At 46.8% G+C, this 22,955-nt stretch overlaps 1 pseudogene across 1 annotated transcript in view; it reads left to right on the top strand.

Annotated features, from left to right (window-relative positions):
* Positions 1-22,955, top strand: part of LOC308370994 (rab proteins geranylgeranyltransferase component A 1-like) — a 33,139-nt pseudogene that overhangs the window by 5,413 nt on the left and 4,771 nt on the right. The window contains exons 3-12 of the transcript in view: positions 297-366; positions 672-785; positions 1,313-1,687; positions 2,381-2,497; positions 3,571-3,690; positions 4,193-4,415; positions 10,628-10,705; positions 14,520-14,621; positions 16,357-16,420; positions 18,058-18,154. The product of the transcript in view is annotated as a rab proteins geranylgeranyltransferase component A 1-like (transcript). The remainder of the gene's footprint in view (positions 1-296; positions 367-671; positions 786-1,312; positions 1,688-2,380; positions 2,498-3,570; positions 3,691-4,192; positions 4,416-10,627; positions 10,706-14,519; positions 14,622-16,356; positions 16,421-18,057; positions 18,155-22,955) is intronic.

The raw sequence follows: 22,955 nt of genomic DNA, 5'->3' as shown, positions 1-22,955 counted from the left end.
AAGCATTACTCGCCAAGGGTTAACTTTACCTTTTTCTGGCTAACCTAATTCTGAATTGTGTCACAAATGCTGCGTCCCCTCTGGCTTTGCATTAGCCGCATCAACTCCTGTGTGGGCAACGGTGACCAATGCAGCAGGCACCAAACTTCACCGTTTGTCGTCCATCTGTGAAATCAAAATACCTTTTTATGTGTTTAATACTCTTTAATAATAAGGGAAATGACTGTTCGTTACTTTAGACTGTCACACTGATACTTTCATGATGAGATTAATCACATCTGTGATGTGTTCTGGAGGAAGTACTATGCCAGTAACTGGGACAGTTTTAACTTCAACGGCCTGCTGTCCTGGATTGAGAAATATGAAGTGAGTGTGCGGGATCTCTCTATTTAAAAACCCAGAGATTTATAAGGGCCTGACGTTTTTGTCAGAAATGAATTAGGAGCTACTGTATGTGTATCAAGCTTTTTCGGTGTTGCATCCAAATATAATGTTATGTCGCAGAGATTAATGGAACGTGCAAACCTTCGAAGCCAGAGTTTGAGAGCACATCACCACTAATGTTCAGGGGAATACCTCTTGTGTCGTGTGTGTGTGTGCGTGTGCGTGTGCGTGCGCGTGTTTGTGTATGCTTGTGTGTGTGTTTTTTAAATGTATGTCCATTTGTATAGGGTCAGAAGGAAACACAGAGCAAAGAGGCAGAGCCGGAATGGAAGCTCAAGCTGGAGAAGGGAGAGATGGTAGTGCCCATCAGTGCCGACAACTTCTCCATCACCAATCTCAGGGTCCTCTGCTATGCCAGGTAAAATGCCACCTCCACACAAGTAAAGCTCAATACCAAGAATGTAACTTCATACATTAACTTTGAATGTTAACAGTACCATGGATTAATTGCATTATAACTGAGGACAGGTTCCATTCTTCCACATCAAGAAACAAAGCAGTGTGAATGTGTAGACACGGCCATGACAATGCAGAATAAATAGACACAGCACAGAAAGACACAACAGGACATTCAAGAATTTGAAAATGCCTGGCCTGCTTAATGTTGGTAAGGAAGCTACTACCAAAAACACAAGGGTTACGAGGGTTACACAGGATGGTCTGCAATGATGCCAGGTATTACAATATTCCATTTGTGTAAATGTTTTAATATTTAATATTTAATTTAAATATCATTACAGGCTTTTTATAACTTTTACAACCCAGTTTTTATAGTTACATACACATAGAGGTGCAATGAATGTCTTGATCATCAGAGGTAACGTCATTAATGTCATGTACTCAGCGTGAACTAATGACTTTTGTATAGTTTTCTTCAAACCCAGAGGCTGAGGAGGTGCTGAGGCTGAATGAGGAGAAGGAGCAGAAGGAGGAGGAGGACCCCAGGTACACCCCAGGGACAAGACGCAGACCCAGGGGAGGGGGAAACCTGCGTGGAGGCCACGACCGCCAGCGAGACGCCCCCCCCCCAGAGCAAGAGCTGCCACGTGACCTAAAAGAGGGAGGGGCATCCCAGGGTCAAGAGGGAGGAGCCTCTCAAGATGCCAACCAATCAGAGGCAACAGAGGAAGCGCAAACACAGGCTCATGCTGAGAGCCCTGCCAAAGCGCTGGAGGTGAAGAGGATAACCTACGCTGGCCTGCTGAAGGAGGGGCGCAGGTTCAACATTGACCTGGTGTCTAAGGTTGGTGCAGGTGTTCACTACAAGGTCTGTGTCAAGTGGTTGACTTGTTTTTAAGGTCAGGTTCAGAGCTGTTAGGAGAACATTGGCTAGGAAAATATGAGGTGCAATAGGCAGCATTGCCTTTTAGGGGAGAAAAAATGGAAAAGGTATGAAAGTACCATTGTATCACAAGAAATGAATCACGTAGTCTTAACCACCTCTTTAGATTAAGTGACATCTTGTAAATATGTTCACAAATTCTGTTCTGGATATTTCTGGGCATATACTTTTCATTGTCTCTCAGTCTATATGGCGGCCGGAAAATACTGCCCACTACATGGTGATCATGTATATATTAAAAGTGCCTTATGCACATCTATTTCTGTAGTATGGTGACATGTTGCATCGGTGCCCACAGTTTATTTTGTCAAGTGTTCTGAGTGCTTAGCTAAGGACGATGCACTAGTAGTGGTAATATCATCCAGTCCAACGTCAGGCTTGCTATTAGTTAGTTATTATCCTGAGAATGAATAAATGCAGAAATGTAGCTTTTCAAATTCTGACCGATATCATTTTTTTTCTTCTATGGTGAAAAAGGGTGCATCTGTTGATGAACTTGCTGTTGAATTGATCCAGTCCAGTGTGAGGACCGAAACTGCATGGTGACCCTAATGACCCTTGACCCCTGACCCTGTTGTGTGTTCGTCACCCCAGCTGATGTACTCTAGGGGCAGCCTGATCGAGCTCCTCATCCAGTCCAACATCAGCCCCTACACTGTGTTTAAAAACATCACCCGCATCCTTACCTACCACAACGGGAAAGTCGAACAGGCAGGTGACATACAAACACACCCACCTCACCCTTCATGCTGCCAGTATTATGATATGCGTCTCTGTTGGCAATTTTGTCTACATCTACAAGACAAAACTATGTGAGAAGCTGTCTGTTGTTGCCTGAGCATATTGTTACTGTCTTGGCTCTGTGGCATTAAGTCCGTTCTCTTGGCCAAGGACCACCTACCCTCTGAGGCCTATTGATCCTACCTATGGTCGAATATGCAGATTGCTGCTGATTGTCTACATGCTAACAATAGAGAATATGCACCTTGTTTTAACACAGTGTGCATGTCTGTTTTCTGCACACAATTCCTGTGACTTTGAACTCCTAGCGTCCAGTGAGATTGCAAGTGGAGGATTCCACCAGCATTTCTAGACTAGCGAGGTGTTTGTCTTTAAAATACCACCAGTGACTCTTCTGGGCTGCCACACAAACTTCCCCTTTGTTGTAATACCATTATCTGGGTTAGACCTGAGTCACTCTTGGGATTTGGAGGTGCTGAACTGGAATAAAATGATTATGGTCTTGCTATGCCAATGCCTCACCCTCATATGCTCATATATATAGAGTTCTTCACTCTTCCTGTTTGCTAATGCGTCAGATTATTTTACAGGATCGCTCTGTTGTCGTAAACACCATGAAAAAATTTAATGTAGTGTAACTCAACTGTTGAGCAGAAATGAAAATCCATTTGTTAATATTTGTTTCAAGGAAACCACTTAACTGAAAGCCGGCTGGCCCATATGTGACCTATGCAGTGGACTGTATTTTTCCTCTGCCTCAGATATATGTGCGCACACACACACTCACTCACACTCTCGCCACACCTTTCTCCCTCTGCTTGCAAATTCTCTGCTCTGAAATCTCTTTCTTTTTCGTGTAACTCTCTATCCATCTCCCTTACTCTCTCTTTCCCCTCAATTTTTTCCCCCATTCTTTCTTTCGCTCTTCCTCTTTGTCCATTTTCTCTCTCTCTTCCTCTTTGTCCATTTTCTCACTCTCTTCCCATTTGACAATTTTTTTTCTGCTGTCCTTACCACACAACACACCCCCCCCCCCCCTTCAGGTCCCCTGTTCTCGGCGACGTGTTTGTCAGTAAGCCGCTGACGATAGTGGAGAAGCGCGTGGCTGATGAAGTTCCTCACCTTTTGCCTGGACTTTGAGCAGCACCCAGAGGAGTTCCAGGGTATGACCCGTGTGTTCCAGCACCACTGCCCCCTCTCTGCAGTGCAGCTCTCTGGGCCCTCCAGCTCAGCCTCTCTGCTCCAGCTCAGCCTCTCTGCCCCGGAGCCACATGTACGTACCTCTGTGCCCCCAGACCTCCTTTTTCCTGATAGGTCATTCATTTAATTTTACATGCGGGCTGTGCTAGGAGTTTTGTTTTATGGGTGCCGTGTGGATTAACTTTGATCATGTCTGATGTACAGAGGTAGTGGTGGACTGACTGTAAGGAACTTAAAAGACATCATCAGAATGTATGAATAAATAGCATATAGTGTATTTTGGTGTGGTATAGAAGGTCATTTTTTGTCAGCACACTATTGTGTGCCAAGTAATCTCACCAGAATAAGCACTCAGTGTTCTCTGCTGTGCAAATAGAAATGTCACAGTTGAGAGGCACTTGCTGCTATTCTGTTGGGACACCTCCCCATGTTCAGTACTGATTACGTCCTTCTGTCTTCCTTCAGACTTTTCCCAAAAGCCCTTTTGGGAATTCCTCCGGACCAAGAAGCTCACAGACAACCTCCAGCACTTCCTGCTGCAAGCCATCGGCATGGTGACGCACGAGACCCTCACAGAGGACGGTCTCCGGGCCACGCAGCACTTCCTCCGCTGCCTGGGTCGCTATGGCAACACGCCCTTCCTGTTCACCATGTACGGCCTGGGGGAGATCCCGCAGTGCTTCTGCAGGTGAGACAGGTTGACATTTGTTCTCCAGTTGTTCGAAATTGCCTCTGAGAAGTCTCCTGAGCCTCCTGAGCGCTACGCTAAACTGCTTTATTTTCAAACCCCCCCCAGCGTGGGACTACAAAAAGTCGAGGTTTTCATGGAGAAAAATTGAGGCGGACCCCAGGGAAGCTTGATTGTAGGCATTTCAATTGATTGTAGGTATTTCACTGTCAGAGCTGCTGTAATGTGGCTCTTAGCAAAGCTCTATTTGGACTCGCCACTATTTCACGTCTCGTTTTTTTTTTATGTTCTTATGGTTTTATGAATGTACACAAACAAGAACATTTTGCTGATGTTCATTACTAGTTTACCTTAGCAGAGGTGAATTTTTTGACAGCTTGGTAATGTGCATTGCAAACCACTCATGGGATTTGTCTCCTAGCAAAGACTAAATTAAATTGTACCAATGACGACTTGCTCGGGATGTGTACCGTTTGAAGCGCAGAACTCATAAGGATCAAAGAAACAAGGAAATGATATGTGGTTCTGCTTGTGCAGTCACTTGTAGGTATGTATGTGTGTAGTACATCTTGGACAAGCAGTCTGTGACTTGTGGAGCTTCTTTAAGAGGGTGGTGGGAGGGGGGAAGGGGGTAGTTGGTCTTCGGGACGATTGCAGTGCTCAGTTGCGTTCTGAATGCCTGCTTTTAGCACTTGCAAGCCCTGAGGGACGGGGACTGTGAAACTGAAGCACTTAGAGGCAAGCAGGGCTGCGGGACGGCACGAGCAGCATCCCTTACCTCCCCTGCATGCCTGCCTGCCTGCCTGAGGCTGTGGATGGGGCTTAAGAGAGGCCAGGGATGGCTCGGAGCCAGTGAAACAGAGAACATCTCCCCCAGGGGTGAGGGCCACAGCTGCAAAGATGACTGAGCACCCCCAGCACCACTCCCCCCACCCCCAGCCTGAGTCCCAGCTCCCCTACTGCTGCTGCTGCTGCTGCTGCCTCTCCCCAGAGCGGGCCCACGGTGCTCCACGTGAGTGGCTCCATGCTGCGCCTCCTCCAGGCTCCCCAGCAGTGCAGGAGCAGACAGGGCTGCACAGATGGACAAACAGATCCCTCAAACTTTGGGGGAATTTGCATGGCTGGGCATGGCATGGCAGGGCATGGCTTGGCTTGGCTTGGCGTAGCGTGGTGTGGTATGGCATGGTGTGGTGTAGTGTAGTATAGGTGCAGGCAGCCTTTAAGAGATCATTCACGCCACTGGTTTGCTCATGGGTTGATTGGGTTTGTTTAGAACACATCTGTGAAACTCAAGGCCCGGGAGCCTGATCAGGCCCAACAAGCCATTTAATCTGGCCCGCCAGCTCCCCAGAATGTTGCAAAAAGTTCCATTGATTTGAATGAGCAACGGTGACATTTTATTTGGTTTGCCTAATTTTCCCTCAGGATTAATAAAGTATCCATCTATTTATCTATCAGAGCTTGTCTGCCGCAGCTGGTATGTCGAACGCACCACAAATACTGCAAGTCCCACAATGCACTGTCCCCGCGTTGGAAGCATACGACAATTTAGGGAGCGCTTGCCCCACTTTCCGGCCCTCGACTTACACCCATTTTTTTTATTTCGGCCCTCTGTGTATTTCAGTTTGACACCCCTGGTTAAAAAGGTCTCGTGATGCCACTGTTTTGTTTGTTGGACTCCATTGGGTTAGGATGGCACAGGTGTGTTTTCAAGGGCTCGTGTTGTTAGTGTAAACAGTGACTTGACAATGGCCTTTCATCTTACGCCGACTAAGGTTGAGAGATATAAACAGCTCAATCCTCGAACCCTGATGAAAGAGCTTACGTTTGTTCTGTTTATGTTTAGCCTCGGCGCTGAAAGAGAGCTCTGATTGGTTTTAATTGGTTTCTGGTTCTTGAATGCTAATAAAGCCATGCATCCGCGTGGAGATGTGTTCATTAGCAATTTTGATTTGCACACCTTTTTTTTTCTTCCAGTCACCCCTCGCTGACATGCAGATAAGCATGGTAAGCCACAGATGCATAGTCCCATCTGCAAGCTGTCCGTCAAAGGCAGGGTTAACCAATAACCAAAACAAAGCAGACGCTTAGTCTCTAATTATTATATTTTTTACCAAAATGTTCTTTAGGGCAAAGTGCACAGGTGCTTTGTGCCTATGTAATGCTTACAAGCTTGTAGGTCTACTGAGTCAGGTGTGAACATTGGGCTGTTTCTATTCGGGGGAAACATTAAGTTAATCATAATAGAGGAATGGAGAAAAGATGGCAGGCTAACCCAACACAGCTGCAAAGGAAGAGGTAAAAAGTGTATTTTGTCGTCTCGCTTTCAGTCTATCAAAGATGGAGAAGGCGCGAAAGAGATTGTGGCGAAAACAAATAAAACACCAGGGGGGTATTTCAAGTACGTGGTTTAGTGACGAACCTGGCTAAGTTAAGTAAGTGGTAAACCTCCTAATAGAAGAGCCCTATGGCTTCATTCTCCCAGCAAAAACAAAACCTATAGGGCTTTTATTAGGAGGTTTACCATTTACTCTGAGTTAACTAACCCAGATTTGTCACTAAACCACGTGGAATACCCCCCTGGGAGGTGCGGATGACAACAAGCGGGGACCAGGATGAAGAGACAAAAGTCCGGAGCAGGAGGGAGGGTGAGCCGTAGTGCGAGGGTTGGAAGGTGCCGCGGAGGCGGGCCCATCCATCACACTGATACCTGCTCGCAGCTGATGGATGGATAGATGGCGGCGCAAACTCAATAATGCTGCCACCGCCACTCTCTCCCGGGTTATTCACAGATCAGCGAGCAGCGCTGCTAATGAAATGCTTTGCTGTCCTCGCCTGCGTTATTCCTCAAGTTTTTTGACGGGAAAGGCTCGTTTTAATTTCTAAATAACCTTTGGGCTCTCCTGGCTCCGTGGCTTTAGTCTTCACCGCCAACCCCCCCCCCCCCCACATCACCTCCTTATTGATGCTCCTATGTGGCTCGGGATGGGATGTGGAGGTCCGGTTTGAGTTGATCAGTGCAGACCCACCCCTTACCCCCACATTCCTGGAAAAAAAATAGGGCAGCATCTTTGGCCATTACAAGCCTTTGATTTGCATGCCGTATTGCAGCGCTTCAATCAGACAGCAGTCAAACTGAAACAGATTGAGAGGACGGGGAAATGCATTAATTAGTGAGGATGATTGTCTTTCTGCGGCACTCATTTTCAGATCATATTTCCTCCATATCGTCTCCCTCTCTCTCTCCTTCTCTCTCTCTATCTCTCTCTCTCGCTCTCTATCTCTCTCTCTCGCTCTCACTCCCTTCCACCACTTCATGGGAGCAATAAACATCTAATTTATTCGGATCCAACAGGATTTAATTTTCTGCAGTGGAGCTCGCCAGGCGGTGTGACGCTTTGTTTTCTTTTAATTATTGGCCAACCATTAGCCCCCCACTCTGCCACCCAGCTCCGGGAGATTACGGGCGAATTTGCCGGCGATGAACTTGACAGGTAAGTGGTCTGCCGAACGTGGCGCGGTAATTTTGTTTGTTTAGCGTCTCCTGGACGGTCGAAGGATTTATCGCGGACGCCCCGCAGGCGGCAAGCAGCCATTTTAATGGCAGCGTGCCCTGGATCTACTCGGTAGGCCCTTCTGCGGCGATTCTACAGTCACATTCAGATCAAATACTGCCTCTGCCCTCACCTGGGTTGGTTTAAACCTATTATTGTTTTTTTTCTATATGAGGGCCTAATCAAAGGTTGGGGGTCTAAACGTCATGAGAGATTACTAAAGGTCTGTTTAAGGAACTTGGCTGGGGCGTTGAGAGGAATCTCTATAAGTAATGTAATACTATATGTAATTGTAATGTAATACTGTTTCAGAACACAAACTTTTTCAGAGATCATGGATTGGCAATTGGTTAGAACTGAAACCCTTGTAAATGCTTGACCACGCAAACTTTTCCTCCAACAGGACAGTCGAATCGACTTCTCCCTTTTTACCCAAAGGCCAGAGAGGTTGTGTAATGATTTTAAACCATGGAGGCCACTCTGCAAGTGGTTCGGTAACGGACGTTGATCCAGATCAATGGCCGATCTGTTCCAGACTGCGATGCTATCTGGGGTTCTGAATAAAGTGCACTTTCAATAGGAAAGGAGCGGCTTTGAAGACATCAAGCACTGTGATCCAGTGGAGGCATTTTGCCCCGTCCACTCAGTTATTACACTATTGATGACATGATGAAAAGTAAAAAAAAAAAGAAAGAAAGAAAAAAAAACACATTACATCTACTGCCATCCTTATAAGGGATTTTTCTATTTATTTTAGCCTGGACTGAGATTGAGCTGGCAGCGCCTGCAGCTTATTTTTGCTTCTTCTTACAGTACCGTTTAATTACAGAAATAACTAGTTGGAGGCAGTTGTTTTGTGGAGCAGGGAGAGTGCTGGGTTGGTGAAGAGGCGGGGGGCTGGGGGGTGGAGGGGTACAACGGTGGTTGGCAGGGTTGGGTGGGGGTGGGGGGGGAGTTGTGTTGGAGATTTATTTTGGATGTGACCTTCTCCACACTAGCTGCCGCTGTAATCAGTGGAATTAATAGCATAATCAAATTATACACAAACTCATAAATCATTGCTGAGCGCTGCTGTCATGGAGTTGGGCTATTAATGGCCCCCATTGTTTTGCCACCGTATTAAAAAATCACGTCCCCTGATTCTTGCCTTGATAGGAACTGAAATGCCATTTAGGGGCCATAAGGAACGCCAGGCTCTCTGCGTGCGGGGGTAGCGCATTTTCACAACTGTTAATTTAGCCGGGACGCCAAGTGATGTCGCCAGGGCAAGGGAAGGTAGGGTGAACCGGGAAACGACGGTGGAGAGGGTGCAGGCGGAGGGTTGGAGGGGTTAAAGCGAGGGGACGTCTGCGCTTTCGACGGGGCCCCCTGCTTCGACGGGGTGCGCTGCTCAGGCCACCGACAGCATCATTGCCACAGACAGCCGTGAGTTAATTAGAGTAATATCAGCTTAAACGTCTGTCAGTTGGGGTTAATGACATCAAAGGACTCTCTCTCTCTCTCTCTCTCTCTTTCTCTCTCTCTCTTTCTCTCGGAGCGTGTCTCAATGGGGTTTTGTGATGCCAGGGATGGCGAGAGGGGCCCGCATGACTGCCTCTAGTTTTCTTTTTTTTCAGTGCTGCTTTTTTTTGTTCCCTCTTGAGCTTTATTAAGATGCCATGTCTCAAAATTAATCTGTGAGGGGCATGTGCAGGTAGACCTCCTCCAAGAGAAAGAGAACAGGAGCAGGAGGGAGGAGGAAGAGGAGGAGGAGGGTGGGAGTCTAAAAGGAGCCAAGGAGCGAGCGCGCGCTCTCTCTCTCTCTCTCTCTCTCTCGCTCTCTCTGTTCTTTCACTCTTTCCCTCTTATCTTGCCATCTCCTCTCGCAAGGCCAGATCTCGCTGTATCTCTCATGTATTCATCTCGGCTTGACAGCCACCCAACACTTCTTTATAAGACCGCATAAGTGATAATCTTTATACTGTACGTGCTGCGAACACAGACGCACACAAACACACACCCACACATACACACACACACACACACACACACACACACACACACACACACACATACACACACACACACACACACACACACACACACACACGCACACACACACACACACACACACACACACACACACACACACACACACACTGTTCCATGAGCTGCAGATGGAGGCGAGGTGCTATCTGGAGTTGGCTCTGGAGACATTCAGCAGTGTCACATGCAGCTGTCTCTGTGGCAGGGTGAAGGTGATGGCAGGGTGCCCTGTGCCAAATTTCTCTCTCCGGCAAAGTCCCCCACAACCAGAGACATTCACTTTGCCCTGTCCTCCATCGCCCCAGAAGTCCCTCAGCCTGCAGTTACCCCCTCATCTACCGGACACTGTGAAGCCTTTTCGCTATGGAAACACAAAAGGAGGCAGGGGGTTAAACAACTACTGTTTACTCTTCACAGCTGTGGCATTTTTACAATGTCAGATGGGTCACAATTTTTTTTTTCCCGACGGGAGAGGGTGACAAGGTGTGACTGTGCACCCCATCCCCCCACCCCACTCCTTAATGTCAAGCTATCAGATTTAATTAACGCTGTTAGGGGCAGTGAGTTTAGTGTGCAAACCAAATGTGAGCGTTTGAGGATTGAGTGTGTTTTTGTTTTTTTGTGTCCACTCAGGATGTGTGCCGTGTTTGGAGGGACCTACTGCCCCCGCCACTCTATCCAGTGTTTGGTCGTGGACACAGAAACGAACAGGTGAGTGGCCCTAGGATCTGTCCAAATTGTATGGCCAAACGTTAAAACTCATTACTTTTCCAATAAGCAGCAGAACGAAAGACGGTAAGCGTAACATAGCGCTCAGAACAAAGCTATAGCTGGTGTAGGACTGGGAGGAGAAGTAGTCCTAGTTTCCCCGTTACTTCTCTTTTTAAGTTCATCTGTCCAATGAGAACGCACACAGGGGGGAGCGATCTCTGTAGGAAAGACATTTGTGTATGCCGGCCGTCGAAAACAAGACCGCGCTGAGGGGGAAGAAAGCAAAGGTGGGGAGGAGCGAGAAAAGACGGGGGTTCAGGCGCACACATCTTTGCTGAGAAAATTAATTTTCTGGGAGACGGGCGCGAGTCTCAGCCCCCCTGAAGCAGCGGAGCTCGGAAGACAAATCACAGGCCCTTGCCACTCGGGCCGCCGATGAGTGATGCGGCTTTTTCCTTGTGGCCTTACCTCCACTAATTGATTTTCATCTGAAGACAAAAAAGCCCTCTGTTACAGCTCCTTAAAAAATGAGAGTTCATCTCCAGTCTCTGCTGATTAATCTGTGCTGATAATGCGCGTCAGGGCTCGGGCAGAAAGCCCTTTAATGAGTTTCAAAGGTGGATTGTTGTCATAAACTAGGTTAGATTAGTTTTTTTTTTTTCTTCGCTCTTCCCATTTTCCCCTCCATCTCTTCCCTCCCTTCTTCTTTCTTCTTTTGAGGCGATACAGTGAGATTCTTTCATCTTGGTGGTGGGTGACCCTTGGGGCTGGTATCGCTTCAGTAGCAAGGTGGAGTGGAAGGCATGGAGGTAGCTACTGTTAACGTGCTAATGCACAGAAAAGGCGCCCGCAGATTGTGGTTCCCAGCCCCTTGCGCAGGGTCTCCCTCTGATGAAGGAGGGCTGCTGGGGGAGATGGTGCCTACTGGGACGCCTCTCTCGTCCTGGTTAGCTACGGTTCCCTTTGATAGCACATTCCTCTCGAGGAAATTGGTTCCTCTCTTTTTTGCAAAACAGAGAAGGCCAAGGACTTGTTAAGAGATTCCCTTTTTGTTTTTCAATTTCACATTTCAAGGTCACTGCTTTGTCTGTTTTTAGTTTTTGCAAAGTTTTAGTTTTTTGGTTTAAATCAAATAATTAACAACAACACCATCTTGAAGCTTTAGCAGCGCATCCCCGTCACAGCTAACGAGCTGGGAAGGTGTGGAGCAGTGGAACAGAGGCACTTCTGTCCAACTTTTCAAGGCAGAAAAACCCCAAAGTCCCAGGCCCTGGATGCGGCCCAAGCAGTGGCTGGCTGAAGCTGTGAGCCGAGCTGTGCCGCGCGCCGTAAGGGTCAGGTGGAGGCTGGCGAGGGGCCAGGCGGTGATATGTCGGCTTTGGCCCACAGTCCATAAAGCACTTTGGGAGAGAAGCGCTGCAGTCCGTACGCACGGCGTGCCGTCGTTCGAGGCTACCGTCATACATCATCCACGGAAAAAAGTTTCGCGAAGGTGAAAGGGAAAAAAGGAAAGAAAAAAAAAAAAAGGCTGGCAAGGTGTCTGGCAGGCTGAACAATGATTTTAATTTCCCCGGTGTCATAAATTACCGTCCTATGTCTCTTCTTATTACATACATAAAGCTGAAAAGGGTAGAGGGAGATGAATAATGCAGTGGTGGATTATGGGGCCGTGGAGCCCACCTGCCACTCCGCACGGAGGTGGGTCTCAGCCACCCGACTCGTTGCCACGACGCCCGCCTCCGACTAGCGTCGCAATCATTTGTCCCACCATTCAATCTGTCACTGTGTCAACAGGCCTCGTCGACCGTTTGTCTGTGCCGATTAGTTTTTTTTCCGCTGCTGCGCAATCTCCAGTCCCACCCGATCTTTCGTACACGAAACAAAACAGAGCTAATGCGAAAGAGGAAATGTGTTGATTCAAATGTTCCCAGGCACATGAATTTTGTTTACACACAAGGTACTATATCTGTCACGATCGAGGTTTATTTTTCCAGTCAAAGCTTTCAGGAGTGAATAAATCACTCGACTGAACTAAGGTCTCGAGTGGTGCTCTGGTGGCCCTGTGGATCGGCTGTTTGCGCTGGTTGGTGTCACGGTCGGCTTGCGCAGGGAAACTTTGGACGCTGGCGCAGCAGTGCATAAAAGTCAAGAGTGTTTGAAACGGCGCGTCGTTTGGGTGCAAGGTTGCGATGCTGATTGGCCCAGAGTCCGGCTGTTGGCCCGGTTTATGAACACTGTTTATGAACTGTTGTTATGGTCCGTGCAGTTCACCTCCGGCCTTGGGCGGCAGTGAGTAGCGTCCATTAGCACTATATCAGGGTTTGGGGAGCTTATCTATGCTGACAGCCAGAACTTTGCTGTGGGAAGAGGAAGTTGAGTCCATTTTTGTCTTGGACAGAGTAAAATATGCATCAAACTATTTAAATTCTGTTAGATTCCATTAGAAAATGTTTTTAATCAAGTATGAGACTTTGAATATAAGCTGGAGTTTTAAGAAAATTGACCGTTTGTTGGGGAAAGTTTTTGAAAGTTGACCATTATACCACAAAGTATTAGACAGAATCGGAACTGTAAATGAACATCAATAAACATAAGAAGTACTGAGAGAAGACATCTTTGAAAGTAAAGAAGATAAACATTTGCTATGCTGAAGAACTCACTTCAAGTGTCTATGGGCATGCAAACGTTACTACACCACAAGAATCTCATTGAGGAATCTGTTGAATTATTAAACAGTATTTGATAGAGCTGGATACAAGTACATAGAATATTTAAGTAATTCAAATGTTCCCATCCAACACATTTGAATCTTTGAACTAATTTAAACTAAAGTAATTGTCTAATTGAAATAGAATGACCTTTGATGAAAATCTGTATTGTGCTTGTTTTAAAAAGTTACTGTCCAGTAAGTTTTAGAATCCTTTGTGTAAGTTTGTCTAAGATTCTCAATCGCCTCTAGCTGTCAGGGTTGTGTGGTGTGTGTGTGTGTATGTGTGTGTGTGTGTCTTTGTAAGTGTATGTGTGTGTGTCTGTGTGCGCCTGTCCCATCCCACTCCATTGGCGCGGGATTGATTGCAGACGTCAGCTTCCCCTGCCTGGCCCCCCTCACAGTAAATAAATCTTCATTTACATAAACAGTCCGTTCCGCTGTCGATTGCGGCGAGGTTGAGTAGGACTGTGGAAGGCCCTGGTGCCGGATCAGAGGGGAAGGGCGGAGTGTCGGCAGCCTCAGCGCTCATGGTGGGCCCCCCTCTACCCCCCCCCCCCCCCATCACTGCCACCCCCACTCCTTTATTGTGTTGTGAAAGTCCATTTCAAGGATGTCACCCCCAACTCCATTAGTTTGGATAATGAGCCCTATAAAGCACATTTATAACTCTTGACATAACATGCAGACAGATTTTCTCCACCATTCCCCCCCGTTTTCTTCTTCTTCTTCTTCTCTTTTGTCCTCTTCTCCTTTTTTTGTGGTACCTGAGAAGGTCACCCTGGTGTGCCCAGGGGGGAGAGAAAGGCAGCTGAACCCTTTTGCCAAACTCCCAGACTGTCACCTGCTCTCTCGCAGCTGACACAGCTGGACAGGTACTTCTTTTTTTTGTGGGGGCGTTGGGGGGGGGTTTGAGGGATCTGGAGGAAATATGCTCTTGCTTCTTGTGTTGATTTAAGGGCTCGTGTGCGTTTCGGTGCTCTGTTGTGTTTGATCCACCCTGAGCGTGAGACAGCTGAGGACCGTCCACAAGGTCATGTCATGCGCGGCCGCTCTGCCTGCTACCCCCACCTCACTCCTCTCCTCTCTCTCTCCCACTCCTCGCAGGTGCAGGGCTGTGATTGACACCGAAGGGCAGCGAATCAGCTGCAGTCATTTCGCTGTGGAGGATGGATACGTGAGGGAGAATTGGAAGAGCACAGGCGACAGGTGAGTGATTCGACCGCTCCACTGCTGGGGGTGGAAGACAGAGTTTTATAAATGTCTGTCCCAGGTAATTCACTTTCTAAGGAAAATGACTTTTATCAGCCATCACAAACAATTTTCTGAGTATGTTTTAACATACTGCTGGTCTCAATAAGGCACACTAATGTCCTTAGATATGGAGTTGGGGTAAGGTTGTGGTTAGGCTTAGTTCAGTCTACTGGCTGTTCAGAGGTGATCATTGTGAATTGTGTTAGATATTTATTAGCTACAGATAGTTGACTGTCACACAATGGACCATTAAAGTGTTGTGAAAAACAGAACATTGCCCACAATAAAGGAGGAAGTGTTTGTTACTCTCACCATGATGATCAGAAACCAACTAAATAAAATTAAGCTTCAGCAGAAACAGATAGACCAGAGCTCATAGTGTTAGCAGCGTGGGAAACTGCACTCCTTTGGCAGAGTGAGCGATTGAGCTGCTGGTCCAGTGGCCGGCTTTGGTGTCGTCTGTGGGCGTGAGAGAGGGCGTCAGTATGCCAGGCTGCGGTGACAAGCTGACGTCCAGCACTGATGCGACAGCGGTGACGGCCCCCGTGCCTGTCAGGTGCCCTTGCTCTCTCTCTCCATCTCTCTCCCTCTCTCTCTCTCTCTCTCTCTCCATCTCTCTCTTTCTCTCTCTCTCTCTACCCCTCCATCTCTCCCTCTCCCTCCTGCTCTCTCAGTCTTTCTCTCTGGTTCAGCCACCCTCAGCCCTGTCGATGCAGACCTTGACATTTGCGGCGCTGACCCCAGTTAGAGCGTGACGGATGGGTTTACGGGCAGACTGGGGAGAGAGTGACTGCCAGGCCGGGGCGGGTCAGAATACAGACGAGGGCAAGAGGAGGATCGGAGACGTGAAGTTCACCGTCGGGGTGGAGATGTGACAGTCCTAAAACTCACAAGAGATAAAGCATTTGCTGCTCGGATGAGGTTGCCGTTGAATAAAAGCCACTCAAAACCACTCAGTAACAGTAACAACAAGATAGATATATGCAAAGAAAGACTGAAACAAAGAAAGAATGAGAAAAAGAAGAGAATAAAGAAAGAAGGGGAAAAGGCAAGTGAAAAATGAAAGGTTGAAAGAAATAACATTAGGATAAAAAAAGTAAATCTGTAATACTCACCGGGCCTTGTTCCAACGGCCTGCTGTGCAGCACATTTAACTGGCGTGCGGCTATATGAATTTAGAAAATACATTGTGTGTGGAGTTAACAGTAGCGATTTATTACTAGGACAGCAGTTTCTGGTGTGTAACACAGTGCCTGTCAAGGACATGGCTTATTTATTGGATTCTTGGCACAACCTTCAAATAAAGTTTGAATGAGTGGAGAACATCAATAACCCGTGCTTTAAACGTCTCCACCACCTCCCCACTCAGCCTGGAGAGCAGAGCTGGCTTAGGATGGGACTGGGCCTCCCATGCTGTCTCTGGAACGTGTTGTCTCTCTATGTCTTGCCTCCTGTGTGTCCCCCTCTCTTGTCTCTCTCTCCCTGTCACCTAATGGTTATACCTCTCTTTCACTCTCCCGCACCTCTCTGTCGCTCGGCCCCCATTCTCTATGGTCCTTTTCTTCTCCATTTTCCTTTTTCTGTCTCTCTCCCCTTTTACTTTGGAGTTGTATAGCTTGTGGCCAAGAATTCAAAAGCATGTGTTACAAAGAGAGTTAAACTCCATCCCTCTCTCTCTCCACCTCCACAGGCACATCTCCAGAGCGGTGCTCATCACAGACGGCTCATGGTTGTCCTCTGACTCAGAGCAGCAGGTACGCCTCCTCCACACTCTCCATGGACTGTGCTGTGCTGTGCTGTGGCCTATGTGTCTGCTGATCTCAAGTTCGCTCTATCTCTCTCATCCTCTTTCTCTCTCTCTCTCTCTCTCTCTCCCTCTCTCTCGCTCTCTGTCTTCCCCCCCCCCCCAATAAAAATGCTGCGTGCCGCTCCTGCCGACCATGCACTTTTGCTGCCCAACTTGCTTTGCATTACGTCGCTCACTCCCACCCCTTATTTATGCCCCTGCTCTGCGTTGCCTGTCGCATTTGTATAGATTCTTGGGACGTGTCCAAGGGTCCAGGCACCCCCATATAACAACAAACCATCAGGACTGATTTGAGGTGTCATTACAGTAATTTCAACGCAAGGGGCTCGCCAGTTTGTATGCAGTAAAGTAAATTGTTTGTTGGGCCTGGGAAAGAGGCAGGAGACGAACCTGTAGCCGCTACCAGTGTAATAAAAGGAGCAGGATGTTGCCGTGGCGATGCAAGTCATTTGAAATGAGATGGATTCATTTTCAAGAAGCCTTGAGCCACTGGTAACTGACACACTATCATCTTGTCGGGCTGATTTAAGTGCAAGTTTTTCACTTAGTCAAAGAGGGCTGTCCGTCTGAAGTCCACTGGATTGTGCTGATTTATCTACTGGACTAATGTGTCAGTGAGGCCCGTGTGAACAGGCCCTCGCTGGTGGAACAAATCAGTCAGTATCCCCTCAAAAATTCCCATGTGAATATTTCACACAAAGAGGGAGGAGAGGGAGGGAGAGGTGGGGTTGGAGGGGCGGAGGGGGGGGGGGGGGGGTCGGAGCAGGAGTAATTTATGCTCATTAGGCGCCGAGAGCCCAAATTAATATCTGCGTCTTGACACGGTGTGGAAATGGAATATTACATGACCGCGTGACAAAACGTCATTAAATATTCAGACTATTTTTAATTAGCCGCCCCTCTGCAGGAATGACAGTGTGCGTACGTGTGTGTGTGTGCATGTGTGTGGCCGTGCACAGATGGAGGCAAGAGAGTTCTAACACCCCACCCCACCCCTCTCCATCTCCTCCTCCTCCTCCACCTCCGTTTCTCTGGCCCGTCTCCGTACTTTCTTTCTGTGTTTTTCTACTGACTTTGGCCCGCTTAAGTCTATCCATCCGATTAGTGAGGAGTGCTTTCCTTTTTTGCCTTTGGATTTGAGGAGAAAGCTACAGTGCGGCTTAAAGGACATTATGAAAACACCCTCAGGCTTCATGTAACAGGATTAGAGGCATCCCATCGCCTACATCCAGACTTGGGCTAATAGGCTTTGGGATTGTGCAACATACTTCATTAGAAAAGTGTGTGTGTCTGTATGTGCGTATGTCTGTGTGTGTGTATGTGTGCGTGTGTGTGTGTGTATGTGTTTGTGTGTCTGTGTGTGCTTGTGCTTGTGCTTGTGTGTGTGCGTGTGTGTGTACATTTGTTTATACATTGAATTCATGCATGGTCATGCTGTTTTCTATTTGAAGGTGCTGCGTATCTGCATTAAATGTCACACTCTTGTCTCCATTTTTGTCAGTGCCTGCAGAATAAGTGTTATTTTTTGTGTGCGTGTGTGTGTGTGTGTGTGTTCCCCACTAACATTGGAAGTCCTTTATGCAACTTTCTCTGTTGACTGTCCCTCCACTGGAGTCGGGTCGCGTGGCCGTACACGTGGTAGAGCTGGCCTCCTCCTCCATGACCTGTATGCCTGGCACCTGTAAGTCCTACTTTCAGTTTTGGGGAACAAATCTGCTGTCTCCGTGATCTCTATTTATTCACTACAACATGAAATTCTATGCATCGTTGACGATCGGATGTAGTGGGTTGATTACCTTTTAATGTGATCGATAGAGTCCTTCACAGAATCCATTCTATATTCTGGAACATGGCTAGGCTGACTTTAGGGGTAACTTAAACTTGCTGTACTTCTTGAGGGCTGTTTCTTGACCTAGGATGTCACTCATCAATAATGTGCTGACGCAGAGTATGAGAAAGAGCTCACACGCAAACAAATGATCACTGAGTCCATTTAAGGTAAGATGTCGAGTCACACTTACTTTTAGCTTGTAGCATCAAGGAGTTGAAACACAATTGCTTTTCCACCCTCACCAAACCATGATATGGTTTTATACACATTGTTCCTTTCCTCACTGATGGTTCATCTTGGTAGGAATGGTCAAAATTCTAAGGAGCTGGGATTCTCCTCAAATCTAAAATGGTCTATACATGAAATATATGAGTATATATAAATGATGAACATAGGCAAGTTGACCATGACAAATAATCAAGAAAAAATGTATGGAGAAAATAATGCCGCAAAATAATTTGTGAATTCATGTTCCATGATCCACAAATATTCAATGACTTACAAACTAGAACAGTCAAGCTAAGAGCAATAAAACCTGGTGTAACGATAAATACTGTTTTTTTAAGAAATAGAAAACGACATAGAAAGGAAAAGAAGTGCGGGACTGTCACTGCTTAAGTGCAAGTTAAGCCAAGGTGCCAGATAGGAAGGGAGGTGCTCTCTGAAGAGTTGGGTCTTCAAGAGCTTCTTGAAGGTAAAGAGGGACGCCCTTGCTCTGGTAGTGCTAGGCAGTTCGTTCCACCAACTAGGAACTACAACTGAGAATAGTCTGGATTGCCGTGCTTGCACAGGCGGCAGTGCCAGACGACGCTCGCTAGATGAGCGCAGCGTCCTTGGTGTAACATTTGCCCTTACAAGAGCATTTAGGTAGGTGGGAGCAGACCCAGCAAGCACTCTGTAGGCAAGCATAAGTGACTTGAACTTAATTGTGACTTACTTGTGACTTCTCATTTGAACAAACGTACTATGATTTGTACACATGTATGTATATTTGTAAATATATACTGTATCTTTGCTTGTGCATTTGTCATGAAATGTCATTTGTAAATCTCTACAATTGTAATTCTGCCTGCAAAGTGTTGAATCTGCATTTGTGGATCGTTCAACACACACTTTCATCCTAGCTTCCAATGACGCTTTTTCGTGATCCTCATACAAATAGGTCTTGATTCTCACACATATGCCCCCCTTTAAACTAAGGCAATGGAGCAACCATTAGGTGGCAGTCTTGTTATATTCAGGCCATAGTATATGTTGTAGCCTAAGCAACCGGAATTTGATTGGGTTTTTGAGTTTAAGGCAATGGAACAGCGAGCGTCAACAAACTGGATATGTGTCTAATGTAGGTAAAGCCATGCAAATAAGAGTGCTGCACAGTTAGGTAGCTGCAATATAACTCCCTCACTGATAACTTGCTAGTGTGAGCTAAAATGGAGAAATCGAGACTGTAACAGGCCTGAAGCCTTTAAGAATATTGAGCTAGCTTAACTCAAAATGTAGAATGATGGATATTTACAAATTATAAAGTATATATTTATAAATATACATTCATTTGAAATAACAAAAAACACATTTGTAAATAGTTGAATATTTGTGGATCATGATGCATGCATTTACAAATAATTTTGAGAATTTTTTGTCTCCATAAATATTCCCTGTTAGGGTGGCTTTACACGACAACGCTCCCGGGTGAAACCGACAAAATATTTTATCAGATGTGCCTTTTGTTTAGACAGCGACAGCGTTTTTGGGGCTTAAAAACGCAAAAAAATGAACCCACCCTCCAGAGTGGAAATCTTAAAAACGCTCCACCGTCACGTTCCCGTCTAAAGGGTTGAAAACGCAAAAGTGTGCTCTGAGCTGCTCACGCTGGCTATCCTCGCATACGCGTTGACATCATATCCATGTGCATACAGCCAAACAACAACAAACATGTCGGATTATTTCCATCAGTCGGAGATTCAAGCTGCTTTGATATCTATCCAGGAGTCATTTCAGCAAATAAGCCGAGTAATCACAGATAAAACAGAACAGAGAAGGCGCATTAATTACACTAGGTCTCGAAGCTTGTCTGTTCTATCCCTTGTAGCCTACGTCGCTTTGGCCAAAGGCGTCTGCTAAATGACTAAATGTAAATGTACACGAACACTGCAAATGTAAGTGAATGAATAAATAAATAAGCACCCAATCGCGTTAAAATAGCCATAGTGGAATGGAATGGACACATATACATCCTGCAGTAGGTACCTCCACGTCTGCACCGTTAAGTTCAATTTCACACACTTTTGCGTCACCGTCTGCATGCAGATTTCCAACCAAAGACTCTCGTCTAAACGCGAAATAAAAAGTGGGAACGCAACGCCACTTTTGCGGTTTACGTTCAGATCGTTGTCGTGTAAAGCTAGCCTTAGTTTTCAGCTTGAACACTATGCTCGGGTCACTTAACACACATCTCAACAAACTGAACAGTCTGGCATTCCATACGACCCACGTTTGTCCTGACACACGCCAGTATGATGACTGTGTAGTCATGCGGCCACCAAGGGCAGAAGGTCAGACAGGTCTTGTCCTCAGACTCTGCCTCAGCTGTCCTTCAAACAAGCCGCCCCCAAATCTACTCGCGCCCCTCTCCTCTCTCCCCCCAGTCACTCCTGTCACGGCTGCTCTCTGTGTCTGCGACATAATGATTCCATCATTAACCTCTAGTGTTATTTATGACTGTCATTGTTTTTGGTAACAGTGGTATTATTTCCTGTCCTCAATCATCATATGTTTCTATATAGACAATGAAAGCAGGCGCGAGGATGGATTATTAGCGAGTTTATATGGGGGTCCTTCTCAGCCACTGGGATCTGGGGTGGGGTGGGGTGGGATTGTGGTATGAGAAGGGTAATCAGCGGAACTCCTTTTCCTGAGAGTGGGAATTGAGTGGGGAATGATGGAGGCGCAGGGAGGAGCGGCCAGGGCGCCTCCCAGAGGGAGATGGATAGCTGCCGCTCAGCCCGGAGTAATGCAGTTCCTCCTCAGCGCATTAGTCCATGCTGATGCACTTGGCACACACACAAACACACACACACACACACACACACACACACACACACACACACACATGGTTGCTGAAATATAAACACTCACAGTCAGTGAAACATATCACTACACTATGAAAATCTTACAAAAGCAATCTCACACACGAACATACACATGGCACATGGTCACTGGGTCCTTGAAAGAGGCGCAGCATATATGTATATATATATATTCTACACAGAAGCCCTAGAACACTAAAGCGTTTGCATATTCTTGGGTACAAAAGCTGCTGCAACTGGCACAAATGCCATTGATAATTGGCGTACACTAAGCTAACTGATTTGGAATGGCTGAGCATGTTCAACCTTACCTCGGCATTCCTATTTTGTGGTTCCCCACGGGCACTGAGATTTATACCGCACACACCCTCTCTCTCTCCCTAACACACACACACACACAAACACACACACACACACACATGTGTGTGTATGATAATCTCTCTCAGATGGCAAATGGTGACCACGGTAGTTAAGGTCCCGAGCAGAGAAAGCAAGGGACCAGCCACCTCTTCTCTGCCTCTTTCTCTGCCTCTCTCTCCCCCTCTCTCTGTCCTCTTCTCACCCGACTCCACTGCACATCTCGGAGAAAGACAGGATTTTTTTAATTCATATTATTATTATTATTGTTGTCCTCCGTTGCGACGGCGACGTCCCCTGCGTCCACAGTGCCTTGGGCTACGAGGCACCTCTCGTACCGTTGGGAAGGCACGCTTTTGTCGTCTTTTTTCTTTCCAACCTCACTCCACTTCTCTCGTCTCAGTGGCTCCCTCGGCTGCGGTGGGTCTCTTTGAACCGGAGAAAGAGCAGAAAAACAACGGAGAGAGGGAGACGGGGGGGGCCTTAAAGAGGTGGCCAGCCTCCGGAGGATTGCCGGGGACCGCTCCATGGATCCCACCCCTGCGACTATTAAACATGAGAGCCTAAATCCTCTCCTTAAGGCTTGTGACTCTGCCGCTTTGATGGTCGACTCCAGCGCTCACCAAACGAAACGAAACAAAATAAAAGACTTCACACGTATACTTTGTGTCTCACGTGTGTACACACACACACACACACACACACACACACACTCACACACACACACACACACACACACACACACACACACACACACACACACACACACACACACACACACACACACATACATAGGCATATGTAGACACATACACACAGATCTTAGGCCATATCACAGATTTGTCTCTGTATCTAATTAAGGCATCATGTAAAAGAGTACTCAAAGTCGAGACCCTCAGGAAGCAGATCTACAACTCTCCAAATCTATTGTAGATTGATGTCACTCCTAAAATGTGTGGTGTGTGTACCACATGAGATTAGCTAGGAAAGACTGACTGAAAAAAGTGAATGCAGAAGTCTTGCATATATCAACCCTGTTTCATTGGAATATCTGGGATGAAGTCAAAGTGCTGAGAATGAATATCCTCCCTTTCTTGACACGTTCCTTTGAGCTGTCGGGGGTTTGGTTAAGAGAAAGCATTCTTGCTTTTCTCATAGAACCGAAATGTTAAATACAGATGGAGCGTATCATTTTCATTGTGCACTTG

The sequence above is a fragment of the Sprattus sprattus genome, assembly GCF_963457725.1.
Source record: "Sprattus sprattus genome assembly, chromosome: 1".
NCBI lineage: Eukaryota > Metazoa > Chordata > Actinopteri > Clupeiformes > Clupeidae > Sprattus > Sprattus sprattus.
Note: the sequence above shows the minus strand (reverse complement) of the source record. Positions and strands in the feature narration are given on the sequence as shown.